General features: G+C 36.3%; 1 protein-coding gene across 1 annotated transcript in view; it reads right to left on the bottom strand.

The window, feature by feature from the left end:
* RAPGEF4 (Rap guanine nucleotide exchange factor 4) overlaps window positions 1-15347 on the bottom strand; it is a 143352-nt gene that overhangs the window by 124213 nt on the left and 3792 nt on the right. Inside the window, exon 3 of the mRNA XM_014954656.1 lies at window positions 9107-9253. The gene's annotated coding sequence lies outside the window, so the exon portion shown is untranslated. The remainder of the gene's footprint in view (window positions 1-9106; window positions 9254-15347) is intronic.

Below are 15347 nucleotides of genomic sequence, written 5' to 3'. Positions count from 1 at the left end.
AGATTTAAGCTAATGGATTTTTAAATGTCAATTTAAAATGTCAATATTAAAACATACCCATTGATCTAATAAATGGTATCACATTATTTGCCTGACCCATTATATAGTACAAGCAGAAAGCATCCATTCAAATGCAGCATGCAAGCACACATTCTATAGGAATGCCTGGGAGGAACAGACAACCATACCCACTCGCTGTAATTGCTAAAAGGAAGCTTCTAAGGGCTATTTTTCTCAAGAACCTGGAGGAACCAGTAATAATAGATGAACCTTTTGTGTATGGAAGAAAAAGCCCGACTCATCTGAAAAGAAACCAAAGACTGAGATGGTAACACTGACCAGAAGATCAGAAAGGGTTAATCTCCAAATTAATCTCATCTACATATGACCCCATGGTTGACTTAAGCAACAGACAGGCTGTGTCAAATCCAAAAGTTTAGAAGCAAAGCAAGTGTAAGCAAAGCCTTCTGCAGCTGATTACTTTGGTATCCATTATGGGGCAGGAAAGGACACTGCCAACCACAAATCCAGTTCAAACCAAAGCACTGGGCTGACACGGAAGTCTGACAAGGTAAATATGAATTTAATGTACACACACAATACATATTAGATAGATAGTGGACTATACACACACATATCTGCAAAGACGCTAATTCTGTGTTATGCATTTTTTTTCCTCTGTGCCAGATGAGAATGAGGCACGTATCTGATAATTTAAATACATGTTTGGGAAAAAAGCCAGAAACTATTTCATAAGCTTCAAATCTTATGATTCTTCTGAAAGACATTTTTAAATGTCTAATAAAAATGTACTAATGAAAGACCAGAAGTTTGCTCCCTGAAATAAGATTCATAGGCTCCCAGTTGTGTTTTGCAATATACGTTTTTGCCATTTAGCACATCATGCATAGAGATACCACATTTAATAATACAATCTGCTGAGGATGAAAAGCACTTTCTTTGCTAATAAAAAAGCTGGTTATAGAAAGTGCAAGTTTGGCAGTAAAGCTTCAAAGAAAAATAGCAGCCTCAAAAACATCTGCAGACTTTAAGTGTACACATTTCAGTCTGTCAGATGTTCTTCTGTAATTTAAATATTTTAGAAATTAACCAAAATAATTTCTTTTCTTGAAAATTGGATGAATATGTATTTTTCAACTTTACCTCTAACCATGTTAAAATATGAGAAAACCAATAAAGACGTTACTTAACAGGGAGACTGACATGCTTGCTGGATGTTTCGTGTTCTTTTTATCCAAGAAGGAAGCTCAAATAAGTCAAGCTTTCTGCAATATAATTTAAGACTCTTTGAAGTGCTAATAAACATATAAACATTTACAAGGGCTGTAAATAGGAATGACAATATATTTTTGCACAGTATCTGCAATAATAGGATTAAACAGGGGCTTCAAACTGATGGGCATTACTTACAGTGATACAGAATTACACATAAGAGAAATTACATGCTGGTATAGTTTAAGAGAAATCAAGTCTACAAGGCCTTATTCCACCTCCACATGGTGATCAGTGACACAGTCACAGAACGTTGCTATTGAAATAGATACAGAAAAAACAGGGAGACTGAGGTGTAACCTGCTTGTAGGGATGACATACAAGAACATGCACCAGGGAAGTTAGTTGCAGAGAGACATGAGGAAGGATCAGGGTTTTCCAATCAGCTTGTTATTTTTCAATCTTTTCAGCTGCTCAAGGGGGGACTGAAGCACCTGTGTCTGTTACCTTAACCCAAGGATAACAATAAAGAAAGGGAAACTCCCAGAGTTAAAACTAATTGGATCCCTTGATCTTCTGCAGAAATTCTGCCTCAATGAAAATACTGAATATCACACATAATGGCATAGCAAATTATCTGAATCAGAGTGGACAATTATTGATTATAAACTTTTCAGTCATAACGCCATTATTTAGAGAAGAACACATCATAACAAGACTATCAAAAGACTTGTACGCTTCCATCAACACACATCACGCCAAGACAAAGGCTGCATTACTGAAGTGAAAAATCTACTTCCTAGAAGTGTTTTTCCACTGCCAATGGCCAGGAAGGTTACCTCAGGAGATACACTGTCATAAACAGTGTTCACAAAATCTCTTTTTATTTTTTAAAACATTAAGTGGTTAATACTCCCGAATGAAAGCAGCAGTCACTGTGTTGCTATGCTGACAAACATGGCTTGTTCTGATGCAAGTCCGGCTACTGAGGATAGAATGCTGCTCCATACTCATTTAAATCTGATGTACCAGACAGAGTACCACTCATTAAAATTAGAAATGTTTAACAAAGCAAAACAAGAGGAAAAAACCCTAAAAGCATATTATAAGGATGGTCAAAACCAATCTAACAGCAGCACTAAAGGCCAGACTCTGCTCCAACTTAGCTCCATGTGCATCAAAGCAATTGTATTGTGTTCATTTGAAATACGCTCAGTTCACACCAGCAAAACTGGGAGTGCAATCTGGCACTTCTTGGTATAATAACAATTTTTGAATCTTTCTCTGCTACTCACTTGCTTTATCAGTATTAACACAGAAGGTATGAAGGTGGGATGTTAGTTATTTTCAAAGCTTTGCTCACATCTTGCCAGTTCTGTGTTTACTGTCATATTCTAAAGCTGGGTAGGAGGACTTTTTATATTCCTCCTCCTTCCATGTGTTACTCTAGGAAAAAAATCTCCTGCTTGCCTATCATCACTTCATTTTTCAATGTCTCTCATACTAGCTCTTTCTTCACACACAATTTGAATTGGTCATCAGCTCAAGATTTGCAGACAGCATAAGGCAACATATTCCACACTTGAGTCCTTCCATGTCTTCCTTCTGTGTCATAATCTGTATCTGATAACATGGAATAATTCTTCCTTATTCTGACATGATAGCTATTTGAGAGGTTGGTGAACACAGTATTCCAGTTATTTGGCAAATGCAGGGTACTACAATTTGATCACTCTTACATTTCTCAAGTAAAAACCCATTAGAAAGACAAATCATCAAGGTAGAATTTGAGCAGTCAATTTGAGAGAATATGACATGAAGTAGGTAAAGACAGCTGAGTGCTCCATGACCACCTTTTTATACTTTCATAGAATCATCTAGGTTGGAAGGGACCTTAAAGATCATCTAGTCCAACCATCAACCTAACTCTGATAAAATAAATAAGAAATAAAAATCACTAAACCATATTCCTGAGGACCATGTCAACCCGTCTTTTGAACGCCACCAGGGATGGTGCCTCAACCACTTCCCTGGGCAGCCTATTCCAGTGCTGGATAACCCTCTCCGTGAAGAAATTTTTCCTAATATCCAATCTAAACCTACCCTGGCGCAACTTGAGGCCATTTCCCCTTGTCCCATCTCCTGTGACTTGGGAGACAAGACCCACTCCCGCTTCTCTACACCCCCTCCTTCACATAGTTATAGAGCTCCCCTCAGCCTCCTCTTCTTCAGACTAAACAACCTCAGCTCCCTCAGCCTCTCCTCATAAGACTTACTCTCCAGACCCCTCAACTTCGACCTCCAGACTTTGGTGTGTCTGTAAGCACTTCAATATTTTAAATCACATGATCATCCATCCTGCAAAGCTAAATATTCTGTATTTTACTAACTACAGTTTTATACCTCTACTACGTTTGCCTATGGGAAACCAGTAAATCAGAGCAAAGACTTCTGCAACTGAATACTGGGTAAAAAACGGCAGAGTAGTATACCATAAATCAAGCTGATAGTTTAGGAGCTGGACATGAATCTGATTTTTTGTTTGATTCCCCTCTCCCAGTATTTCATTTCTCAGATCAAATTTAATCTCTCACTTAAATGAACTGGAAAAAATTTCTGGTATGGAATACTCATTGGTGAAAAGGTGCACTAGAAAGTACTGACATTTACATGAGATTCCTAATATTCCTTAAACAGGAGTTTACTAGAGAACAAAGCAAGAACATTCTCAAGTAACAATGTACCTATATTTTCGAGCAGCCAAAGGCAAGGAAAAGTCTGCCTCTCTGAAATGTTGCATACTACATTATACTGCAAAATACCTACATGCGATTTAGTAATACACTTTGATAAATAAAGTGCTTAAAGTACAGCCAAATGCATAAATCAAATTAAAATCCTTACATCTTAATTTTCATTAATGTATTTTTACAGTGCCTTTCTAATTCCTACTGCCACAATCCTGACACATAAAATAAAGCCTAAGATTATATTATACCCCGATAGAAGGGCTATGATTAGATATACATTAAAAAGACAAACTGATATTACACAGAAATGCACTGAGATGTGTAGTCTCAATTCTGATGAACTTAAGACTTATTCAGAAATCTCACTGAACAGTGTTACAACATGTAAGTCACTATGCCATTTCATACATGTATCTCCTACACAGCATCCCACCAAAACCATACAGAAAATTTCTCCTGTTCTGCCAGAGGACCAGTTTTTAAACTACCTCATTAAAAAACAACATTCACAGTGTTCAGAAAACAAAGACAGTAAGAAAGCTGCTTCTCCCAAAGCTATCGTTTCAGAGCAGTGAAGTCTGCTGAGGGCTTCTGAATTATCATCAGATGGGCAAAAGCAGGAAGCAACTTACACTACTGTTTACCAAACTACAAGATGTGTAAGTGCTGTTGAATATGAATTTAAAAAAATTAAAATATTCATTCTGACCTTACAGGGGCCAAGGCACCCTCTCTCCAAAGTTACTGCATACCGAAGTAATAGCTGTTCTTCATTTACTCAAGATCAAATGTTTCTCAAGGCATGTTCAGTAACTTCTAGCATAATCTTATTCCACACAAAAGGAAATTGGTTATTTGTATTTTATCCAAGGAAGGCTGAGTAATTCACTGTGGTAGGAAAGACCTCTAAAAATAAGTCACCTCTCAGCAGATTCACTCCCTTCCTGTCTGGGTTTGAATCAGTTTGCAACTGCATGAAAGGACAAAGCTTGAGGATGAACTACAGAGAACTTCTGTAATGATAACACTGCTCAAATACATTCATTTCACTCCTACTCTGTTTAAAAGAATCCAACTACTAGGGGTGGAGCAAGCCACTGACCCAACAGGATGTGCATGACCAGAGCTCCTCGTGCGTAGCCTTCTGCTTTCAAGTTTATTTTTGGATGTGTTTTCCTTTGTGCTTTGAAACAGGTTTTTGTGCAAGGTAGCTAGCACCACACTAGCTCATTGATGCTAAAGAGGAAAAGCAAGTTCTTACCCACACAGAGTACCTCTTCCCACAGATCCATAGAGCACTTGGAAGTCTAGAGCACTGTAACTTTTTTCATGTTTGTTAGTGCTCATCAGAGATGAAAGCCAGGGACAGTGGGCACACAAAGGCACATCACCAGTGATTCCCATAACCTCCTAGAGCTTTTTCATCAGAAACCAGTGCTCAGCTGTGTGAGAACCTAAACAGAGATTTCATCACCTCCAATCTGCTATAGCAGCCATTGATAGAAACAAGTCTCCGAGGATGAGTAAGCTTAGAAGTCCAACAGATGTTCCTGAACAGGATGCTACTTCAAGAGACATAGTCGTTAAAGAAAAAACTAGGCCATTGTAATTGGTAATCGTTGCTATCAGGACAGTATAATTTGTTTTGACCAGTATTCCCTGACTGTTAAAAATGAAGGTAACAGAAAAAAGGTTGAATGTGTATGTGCTCCTGTATATTATAGAAGGCATCTTATTATATTTCTGATAAAGAATATCCTGTGTTTTCTTTAAAGAGTATTTAATGGTTTAGTAGGACTTGGCAGTGTTAGGTTTATGGTTGGACTCAATGATATTAAAGGTCTTTTCCAACCTAAATGATTCTAGGATTCTACATATATAAAATTGACAGAAGAACAGTGATAAAAAAGAAAAAAGTCTGTTTATAAGTCACAATCTCTTTCTTTCAGGTATAGACCCAATTGAAATTGTACTCAAAGAAACAAATTCACTTTGCTGTGTATTGTGCATTAAATATGTTAATATGCCACATTCGGTCTGTGAAGCATTCTATCAATACAATTGTTTCTTAGAGCAATACAGCTAATACAGGAAAACTTACTTTTCAATTTAAACAGAACTCAGAAAAATCTGTACATTTATATAATGACATCATAGAGATTCTGAAAATGTCTTCTAAACTTAGAAATAACTAAAATAGATAGGTATTATATCTTTCTCGCTCTTAAAATCTAGTTTCAGGGTTTATACCAAAATTTTCATAAGCAGTACAAATGGATTTTTGTCTTTGAAAGAACTGCATAGATTTGTGGTAGAAAAACATTTGTTGCAAACATGAACTTCATTATCAGGAGGTTTCAGTGTTAACAAATTTTTACTATAAAGGAAGATAGTTCATAGGTCTTAGTCCTATCATTTCAGATTAGTTGCACAATAAATTAAAGTGGATACTGAATCAATTTATACTGGTTCATTTTCCAAGATTATAGTCACCTAAAAATAAAAAGACTATTTAAAATTGTAGTCTTGGAATTCCCATGCTCTGTACACCAAAAAACTTTAAGAAGCTTAGAGAGATAGTTCATTTGTTCTTTTCCTCCAAAGAGGGGAAAAAAAGTAAATTACCCCAAAAGTAAATTTCCTGGGGAAAAAAATTAACAAATAAAAAATTCAATCATATATAAAATGTATTCTTTACATTTCTATTGTTAGTCATAAAAATCCCACATTCATAAAAGCTGTAACATTTTTAAGAATTCCAACCCTACAGTTTATTTAGGTTGTTCTTTAACTACATTATTTCAGAATTATTCAACTTTTTTTTTTTTTTTACTGGAGAAACTACTTCTTTCTGGAATTAAATTCTCATTATCTGGAGAGTTGAATTTTTTTATGCACCAGATTTTAGGTTCTACCAAATCTGGATTGTAATGACACTGATAATGTTGCCTTTTCCCATTTTCCCCATGCTACCACTGATAATAAATATCTGTGATCCATTCTTGACTTTGTGTGGGTTTTCATCAAAAACAAATTAAAAAATTATCTGAATGACACGCCACGGTATCCATAACCACTTCCCCATACGGCCTTTGTCACAACAAAGATATACGAATCTTAGGATAAGGCAGACAGAACAACACAGCGTCCATAACACAACAAAAGGTTTCCCTGAAGTATTTACTTTTCTTCACATAACAATAACAACAATAATACACTAGTGCTGCTATTGCTAGTATATATTTATGGGAATTTTCTTAAATTATTTTCTGTCTGTTTTGAACATTCTCATACCTTAGCTGCGGTTTAATACCGACTTGAAAAAAATTAACAACTTAATTCTACCTCAGACTAAACAAAAAAGCTGTATTTTGTGGCATAATTCTCCACCAACTAAAAGCACAGGGATAGCCTCCTTGAAAGAAAGCACACCAAAATACATTAAAAGTTCACTATAAAACTGCACAGAAGGCAAAGAAGCACCACAAAGCTAAACTGTGGTCTGTGACTGACATCTGCAGCTATCTGTGATAGCTCCCAAAACTTTCAACAGACATGGCCTTTTCCAAAAACATCGTTCATCAAAAAACTCATAAGAATCAGCAAAATTGTTAGAAAAAAACATTGTATTAGTGATTATAGAGCAAATGAGGTTGGCATTTTGGTTTTAAAACAACTTTATGATTCAATGTTCAAAATTTTTAAGAAGGGCACTTAACCTCCACTCCTCCAATATTTCTGTTATGAAATCAACAATCTCCGAAGGCTTAGCAGGAAGTCATATACATAGCAGAAATTACTGTTTATACCAATTAAGAGTTAATTAAAATAAAAGTTACTTGAGAAACCTACAATTGGATTTATTCTCCTCCATCATGAGGATGAGAAAAAAGCATGAACTGCAGACAAATATTGCACTGTGAATTTCCTCAAATTTGCTACGAGACTTTACTAGCATTTTCTTTTAGCTGTAGATATTGCCAAAAAAAAGGGTACAAATTACGGCTATGCAATTCAAAGAATGACATCTGACTGTCACAGCATTCAATAGCAAGCACGTTTCATTCGCACCTTTCATGCCTTGGTCATGCTGCACCATTAACTATGCTCAAGACAACATATTTGTAGACAGGTGGTATTAGTTGCATTTCCTCAGTCGGTGTAGTTAGATGTGAATTTGAATTTCTTTCTGATAGACCAATATTATACTCCAAATAATTGTCCTAAAGTAATACTAAAGTAAGGCTTTCTCAGGAAAAGAGAAAGCAAAAAAATCCTCACCTGTCTGCACTTAGAAGAGAAGGTGAACTAAAATGCTACAAACAACATTTATTTCTTAAATTAGTAAGTGTCCCTAGATCTGCAACTTTAGGACATTGTTACACCATCCAACAGCTCTACATAACACCTAACTTTGTACAGCCACCAATGAAAACAAGCTGGCAGTACAAACTGGCAATAGCATAGGCCAGCCAGGCCAACAGGATGCCCTCCAATTCCCAGAACACTTTTCAAATCAAGTGTAATGCTTACAAAAATGCATTTTGATTGAATTTCAGTGACTTAGCACAGTAACATGTTAATGAAGTCTTCTCAGCATGGATACCAAAGTGCACACAGATTATAAAATGAAGAATCTCAGCAGTATGCTCTCCACAAAGGAAAGTTTTAAGGGAATTCATATGTAATCAGTAACTTAATTTTTAAGTCAACTTGATCCCTCTGCAAATTCTAAACCCCTTACAGCTGGTGATGAGACAGGAGTAGAGGAGAATAATTTAAAATATCAGAGTATATTAAGGACAGGCTCTCCTCATAAATGCTGGCAATAAAAGCAAGTTTAAGGCTAAGAAAGCAACACCTTGAGTATACAAATAAATTCCACCATAAATTTTACCCAAGTTATTTCATTAGAAGAAGCCCACAAGAAAGAAATACAGGAGTATGTAATCATGAAGAATATGAAGCAGTAAAAAGAACTAAAAACACTTTCTTTTTTGTCCACACTAATTTAAAAGAATTATTACTTTGCTTACGGTATAAATGTGCTTATATTTCATTACAAACACTTAAAAGGTTAAATCACTTTTCTCTTCATAAACTGCAAGTAAATCTGAATTTACCTCCCAAAGTGCCTTAAAGTCCTTCTGCTCAATTCGAAGGAGCTCACTATATTCTCTGGTAACGATGGTAGCATGGCGAGGAGTGTTATCCAGAATAGATTCTCCAAAAGCTGTTCCTATTCCCAGAGTGCATATTGTCACAGCGTCCTTTGAATTAAAAGCAAAAGGACACATATTAAATATTCCAGGATGTTTTAAGAGTCTGTCACATTTGCTAATAGCACAGCCTTAGGATTCTTCAGCAATTTGCTTTAAAAGGAAATTAATTAAGTGCCAACAAAAAAAAATAATCAATATGCTGATTAACAACACAGGAAGCCTCAATGTAGAAGCAAGCAGGACTGCTGTTTTCTATGACCATGAGTTGAATTAGACATTTCTGTCTGCAAAGCAGAGAACACAAGAGTCACCTTCAACACTGGCAGAAAGTTCTGACCTCTGTTCATCTACATCTAAAGACTCTTGTGATGATGAGATCCTTTAAAAATGTCAGAGGTAATCAGAAGATAACCAGCATCAGAAATGAAATCTTGGAATATAAATTTCTACCCTATATAGGCTACCTTCATCAGAAAAAAAATTGACTGTTGTATTTTCTCAGTATACATAACTTTCAATTATAATATCCTCTTGTATTTATAAGGTATTTCTCTTTTGTACAAGGTGTCTGAACACAAAGCAGTCATACAGTTCAATCAACTCTTGGCCTTTCTGTTGAAAACACCAGTAAATCTCTCAATTGTTAATGGATGCCTGCTGATTAAGTACCAGGCTAAAAAAAAAAAAAATTTTTTTTCACATACATCAGAGATTTCAAGAAAATTGTCCAAAACAACCTGGACTAGAGTATTCAAGATGGTCCCAAACATGCAGTAAAGTCCACTTCAAAAGAGTCTATACAAGCACATGTCATTCATGTGATGGAAAGATGTCTAAATCAATCCCCCTTGGCCAGGAACTCCTCTGTAATAGTTCCAACATAAATTATGAGCTACTGCAGACAAAAAATTAGACTACTAGAAATCAAATAACTTGCTGAATCAAGATCTTTAGTTACATGTTCTATTTTAGGCTTACGAGTTGCTATGTTCCTGAGCAAAGGCTTGAAGCTGAACACTCGCATGTGTCTCTTTCTAAGTTGGGCCTTAACTGACTGTCTTGAGTAACAAAAAACCACAAAAAGCAAGAACATTAAAAATTTAAACTGATACAAACTACACTTTATTAAAGCAATTATACATGCACACAAACACACATAAACATATAAAAACACATGCTAATTTTACTTGATACAACATTAGAAATATAGTTTAATTCTAAGATACAGGATTCATTAAATGCCTACAAAAATAAAAGCAGAAAATTTTGTCATCCTATCCACTACATCCTTGGGGCTGATAATCCAGGAGAGATACATGAGCATATTTCAGCATCATTTTCTGTGTTTAAAATTGCATTGTTTTCCTTTCATGCATCTAATAAGTGGTAATAGGCAAATGTTATTAAGATCAAGTTAGTAGCTTTATAATTGCATTACAAAGACAAATGTCCATAATAGTCCAGTTCCCTGAACCATAGCAAATTGCTTTTGCACAGATATTACCATATAAAATTATGAGTTCAGGAAAACAAAATCCATTATGTCTTAGAAAAGATCTAGGAAGAATTTACTAACTGTCAGAAATAAATTTTCAAGGAAGGCAAATATGGACAGGCATTGTTTAAATGAAAGAATTTTTGGGAATGAGCACCTAGGCACCTGAACAGAAGTCCCTACAAACAGCGTATAATACAGACTATATGCTGAAGTTCTGCCTTAACAATCTTACCTTTCAAAGCAGAAACACTATATGCATGCTACCATTCTCACAACTGCACTCAAAGGAGCTACAGAGAAAATGTGCCTACTGCTCAGACAAAATTTGATCTCCAGGTCTCCAGTACATTATTCTCAACTTTATTTAGAGAGTTCAGATAAAGGATCTCTGTTTAGGGCAGAATAACCAAATAGCTCAACAGAAAAGGAACCTGTTCCACTATGTGGATCATAAGCAATATTTACATCTTTCAACTTCTTTCTCACTCCCTTCCCTCCAGATAAATAAACACCTTTGAAACTCCTTTTTTGATTCTTTACAAGCCTATAGAATATATCTTTAAACAGAGAATGGAGAAGAGGAGAAAAGGAAGGGTGTTGGTTAAGGAACCACTTCCTAAGGTAACTTCTGATGAGGCAGCTGTTCAGCCTGAAAAACGAATTAACATTGTGGGGTGTTAAGCCAAGGAGCTAGAATGGTCCTACCTACATTCATTAAAGTCCAGGCTTCTATCAAGTGAAAGCTCTTTCAGGTTTTTTCCCCAGCCATCATTGCTCTCCATAGAAATGTAGTTTCACAACCAGCTAGGCAGCAAGCCCATCTATCTTCAAGACTTCAGAGCCCCATTTTCTCTCTGCCCCTTGTTTATATATCTCCAGCCTCCTGGGGAATCAGGTGTGTGTTTCCCATTACACCTGTTAACCTTACACTCAAGAATCTCCTGCTGTTCAGTGGAGACTTCAGGAGGATTGCTGGCAGCTCAAAACTCAGTTTGCTGTTCCCTTCTGCAATCCTAGAAGCAGCAGGGGGTTCCAGCTGCTGGTAACCAGCTAAAATTCACACAGCTATTTAAAAGGCAGTATTAAAGACTTAAAAAGACAAGATTGTTTCCATTGCTATCTATCCTCTGAACACACTATAAAATGGTTCAAATCAGAGGCTGTTTGTGCATTCAGTTTCACTGACTCTCGCCGGCAGGTGAGACACATGCAGTGAAAGAGTTGTTAAACATCCGCCCCCATCAATCTAAAACATTATTGAATTTGTAAGACCATTCTATGGAATGGATGAGAAACAGAAACAAGGCTCTGCCTTATTCCCTCCCCCACCATCCCATGGCACATCCCTGCATGCTCCTCCCCGACTTGGGACACCTTCTATGCTCTAACCTGGCAAACAGAATTTTTGTGCTGTGTGTAAACAAAATCATGCTGTCTGAAAGAGAAATGAAGAAAAAGGGAAAAAAAATTATGAGTGCTAGGTTGAAAAGGATTGGACACTCTTCTTTGAAATATTAGTTTATTCAGTATTTTGAGTTTATAAGGGAGCTGATGTAGCTAGTCTTTTTTTTATTTCACCATTTTCCCACACCTTGTATCATTATCTCACCTCTGCACCTGTGTCTCCCCAGGACTCCATACCATCTCCACGTTTAACTGGAGATCTGCAAAAGTTGGCATTTTGAAAAGTTTGCTTATTATTACTGAGGCACAGTTCAGTTTCTCCTCAGCAAAAATTTCCTCTTATAACAGAGAAACCCACAGGTAGATGTGAAAGTAAACTTTCTGTGAAGGGATTTTGCTGTTCCATTACCTCCACTGGAATATGTTTCAGCCATTCAGATAGGAAATCCTTACCAAACAACTTTTAAAGATAACATAGAAATATCTTTCCACACTAGATCTGCAGTTTTCCAATGTATGTTAGGCCATCCTCTTTACACATGACAAGTTCATTTGCTTAACGGAGCCATTATGCTTCCAGAAAGACTGTGACCAACTTCTCTTCTACTTCCTGATTAAAACATTTATAGATCAGATTAACTGTACTGTAATAACATATTCATTATTACCATACCTGTCTATCTGATCCTCTGAAAACTACCTGCAAATGCCATGGACTTTCTGCTAAGTTACCTGGCACACAGAAGTGAAATGATTTTTCCAAAATTAACTTTCAATAAGCTAAGTTCAAAACCAAAATCAGTACAGCCACAACACTGTGGAGCTCAGCATGAGCCAATAAACCCTGCTTCTCAACTGAGTACATTAGTCCAGCCAATCTCTGTTTTACAATGGGTAGAGCAGTTCTCATGCTCAAACCAAACAATTTAAAGCTGGCTTGGGCATATTTACACTACACTACAGACTACAGTACCAACCTATGTGGTGATTTCACATAGGTTATCTCCAAAATACATACTGGCATTTACATGCAGAAAGCAGTATTGCAAGGACTGTCCTGGTTAAATCTCTTTCCTTGTTTCCACTTCATCTTAATCCTTTGTCCTCAAACAGCCAGGAAATTCTTTCCTTTCTTATGTGGATGTGTGAATCTCTTACTTCACAGTCATTCTTCTCAGCAACCCCACTAACTTATTTGGCTGTGATCCCCAGCACTCTGCATCTGCTGTGCTGTACCACCCAAGCACCCACAGCTCCTTCCTTAAAGCTTTTATAAAAAAGGGTAATTGTTTGTAAAGTCAATGCCCTGTGCTCAGTTTGGTCTGGCTTTAAAATCTGATGGGTTTAAACAAACTCCACCCACACACAGGCAAGATAAACTAGTAATGGCCCCCAGCACACACTATGATTCAGCTGACAGACTACAGCAAAACTGCAGATCAAATTGCTGTTTGGTCTTTGTCTTCTCTTCATTCCTTCTCGTTTCATCAGATAGGCATATAAATCTTAATAATTTAGGGTAAAAGCCTCTGAATCTAATTCAGCAAAACACAATGCTGCAGAATCTGGCAAAGACGCTACACTGATGCTTTTGTCATAATGCATTTATTCCCAGCTTTATTCTGAGACATTACCAGCAGACATCCTTCAGAACCTGACCGTTTTCAAAAAAGAGTTCAAAACTTCAACATACACAAGGCATTCAGCAGCATCACCAAACTACGAATTTATCTAAGAGGAACTTCTATTACTATATACCTTGGCAGGTAACAGTGCCAAATAAAAATTAAATTCAGAATTTGTTCATAGCTGAGGGTAAAGACTTCTTTCTGATAGATTCTAAACAGGATGCATTTTCTGTTTATTTTGAAGGGGACTTACTAAGTCTTTGTGTGACTTTTAAGTACAATATTTATCAGGGTATTTGTTACAAACAAGTTGAGGCAAAACCAAAACAGTTCATTACACTTACCTCTGCAATTCATAGTGTGACATTTTTACCTCAGAAAAAACAAAAAGTCCTCTTCACTCTCTTCTTGATCATTGAATAGCCAAAAATGCATAAATAATTTGTATGGAAAGCTGACCAGTCACCACTCAGGATGTACTGGATTGGCAATCTTGTCAGAACTCTGTATTGTAAGTTGTATTCTTCCATTTCAATGGCAAATGAAATTATCATCACGATCAGCAGCAGCTAATATATTTTACCACCTCAGTGGAACAGAACTAACTGCAACAGAGAAATCTGCTCTGGTCAAACTCATTCAAACAGGTATATTGTAAATAGTTGAATATGATTTTCAAACTAGTGATTTTAGCATTAAATATTGGCTGTACCTGGTTTGTTATGTATTCTAACACTGCCCTCTTGTGACATAATGCAGTTTTGCAAGCAGTCAGAAAGGGTTTTTCCAAACCAAAATGAAAGTGAGGCTTTACGTATGAGATCCTAAATATGTGTGTTCGTCTTTATTAAAACATTTAGATCAATACATGGAATGCTTCGTGGAAATGCTTGCCATAATAGCAAATAACAGGTAATGTTAATATTTCTGTTTATATAAATTCTCCATTTGGTCCTAATCAGTATTACTAACATGTTCTGTGAGAAATCACAGGTGTCTGCATGACTAAGCTAATGTGCAGCAAGAATATGTACAAATTAATACTTTGTTAGCTACACTGAAGTCTTGATCCATTTGTGCATTTAGATGTAACTTCTAGTGCAAGACATGTAACAACATGCCTGTGTAGGAGCAAAGGCCCTTAAGACATTCTTAGTAAGCACCAAATACACAATAACTTACTCAATAACTTACTGCGCTTTGAATGGGAGAAATCTATCAAACACCAAAGGTGTTTGCATAAAGAGTTAGCACATGGTAGCTGCTACACAATGCATTTATTCCCAGGCTTGCTGAAATTTAAATTCTCCAGGCACACAGAGAAACACCTAGTAAAAGTGGGACTAATATATTTTTAATTGAGATAATTGATTTTCCATATTTACATTAACACTGCAGGCATCATCATATAATCACAGGATCATTCAAGCTGAAAGAAAACTCAGAAGGTCATCTAGTACAACCTCCTACTCATTAAAACATTATTAGTCATGGCTTAAGACTTTTTAACCAATAGGAACCTAAATATAAAGTTAGCTTCTCTCTTCCTAGAAAAAATGGCATAGTCCTTCTGTACTTTTACATGAGACTGTTAACTTCTAAACTTGCAAAC

This window comes from Calidris pugnax, unplaced genomic scaffold (genome assembly GCF_001431845.1).
Source record: "Calidris pugnax isolate Ruff unplaced genomic scaffold, ASM143184v1 scaffold103, whole genome shotgun sequence".
Taxonomy (NCBI): domain Eukaryota; kingdom Metazoa; phylum Chordata; class Aves; order Charadriiformes; family Scolopacidae; genus Calidris; species Calidris pugnax.
This window is presented reverse-complemented; position numbering and strand designations above follow the sequence as displayed.